This window comes from Salvelinus alpinus, chromosome 39 (genome assembly GCF_045679555.1).
Source record: "Salvelinus alpinus chromosome 39, SLU_Salpinus.1, whole genome shotgun sequence".
Taxonomy (NCBI): domain Eukaryota; kingdom Metazoa; phylum Chordata; class Actinopteri; order Salmoniformes; family Salmonidae; genus Salvelinus; species Salvelinus alpinus.
This window is the reverse complement of record NC_092124.1, coordinates 137,875-140,078: the sequence shown is the minus strand read 5'-3', so window position 1 is coordinate 140,078 and position 2,204 is coordinate 137,875.

The window sequence follows — 2,204 nt, the reverse complement described above, 5'->3', positions numbered from 1 at the left end:
TTCGTCATTCGAGTCTAGTCCATGATATAGACATGGCTGTTATTTGATAGACGTGTCCGCCGACCAACGAGAGTTTTTCCTGTCATGACTAGGACGGACTTCCTGCAACACTATATTTATGCTACGTTCAAAACAACTGGGAACTCGGAAATTTCCGACTTCCGTGCGTTCAAGACAAATGGGAAAATCGATTTGAACGGTCATCCAACTCTGAATTCCTTTTTCTCGAGCGCCGACTTTCCGACCTGAAGTTCACTGACGTCATGATTTTACCTCGTATTTTTCCGAGTTCCCAGTTATTTTGAACGCGGCAATAGATCTATACCAAATATGTTTATAACTAACCCAAGATAGATCACAGCCTGTCGTTTCCAGTGGGAACAAATTAGTCATAAAATTAGTCATAGTTGGCAGAACAATTAGGAGGGGGGGCAGAGCTAAGCACCAGCTAGCGAGATCCTATTGGCGCATTTTAGTGTAACCGATGTGAAATGGCTAGCTAGTTAGCGGTGGTGCGCGCTAATAGCGTTTCAATCGGTGACGTCACTCGCTCTGAGACCTGAAGTAGTTGCTCCCCCCCCAGATTTTGTGTTAAACACTATACAACAAAGCTTTCTTTGTGTCCAACAAGCTTTCTCTGCCCTTAACCTTGTTCTGAACAACTCCAATGTGGTTTGGTAAGAAGAATGCCCCTCTCCCCATAAGTGTGATTACTACCTCTGAGGGTTTAGAACTTGAGGTAGTCACCTCATACAAGTACTTGAGAGTATGGCTAGATGGTACACTGTCCTTCTCTCAGCACATATCAAAGCTGCAGACTAAAGTTAAATCTAGACTTTGTTACCTCTATCGTAATCGCTCCTCTTTCACCCCAGCTGCCAAACTAACCCTGATTCAGATGACCATCCTACCCATGCTAGATTACATCGGCAGGTAAGTGTGCTCTCGAGCAGCTAGATGTTCTTTACCATCAGACTTGCCACCACTGCTCTTTATAGGACACATCACTGCACTATACTCCTCTGTAAACTGGTCATCTCTATATACCCATCGCAAGACTCACTGGTTGATGGTTATTTATAAAACCCTCTTAGGCCTCACTCCCCCTATCTGAGATATCTACTGCAGCCGTCATCCTTCACATACAACACCCGTTCTGCCAGTCCCCAAAGCACACACATCCTTGGGTCGCTCGTCTTTTCAGTTCGCTGCAGCTAGCGACTGGAACGAGCTGTAACAAACACTCAAACTGGACAGTTTTCTCTCATTCTCTTCATTCAAAGACTCAATCATGGACACTCTTACTTACTAAGAAAGATGGGGGTGGCCGCCGTTTTATGGGCTCTTAACCAACCATGCTTTTTTGTTCGTTTTTTCAAATTTTTTGTAACTTATTTTGTACATCATATTGCTGCTACCGTCTCTTATGACCGAAAAGATCTTCCGGATATCAGAACAGCGATTACTCACCTTGAACTGGACAAAGAATTTTTGTTTAATGAAATTCAGACACCCGAACAGGCCCTCATCCCCGTCATTCACAGGAGAAAAAGACAGAAGAGATATCGCGGAAAGAAATCGGGGTGCCTTGTGAGGATCCGCCGATGAGTGGCTAATCTGCCTTTGCCATCAGTACTCTTGGCCAACGTACAATCGCTGGATAATAAATTGGACAAACTAAAAGCACGTACCATTATTTGCAAATAAATAAATTAAAAATCCTACAATGTGATTTTCTGGATTTTTTTCTGGATTTTGTCTGTCATAGTTGAAGTGTACCTATGATGACAATTACAGGCCTCTCTCATCTTTTTAAGTGGGAGAACTTGCACAATTGGTGGCTGACTAAATACTTTTTTGCCCCACTGTATATCCTACCAACGGGACATTAAAAACTGTAATATCTTATGTTTCACCGAGTTGTGGCTGAACGACGACATGAATAACATACAACTGACGTGTTATACACTGTATCGGCAGGATAGAACAGCAGCATCTGGTAAGATAAGGGGTAGCGGTCTATGTATATTTGTAAACAACAGCTGGTGCATGATATCTAAGGAAGTCTCAAGGTTATGCTCGCCTGAGGTAGAGTATCTCATGATAAGCTTTAGACCACACTATCTACCTAGAGAGTTTCATCTGTATTTTTTGTAGCTGTCTACACACCACCACAGACCGATGCTGGCACTAAGACCGCACTC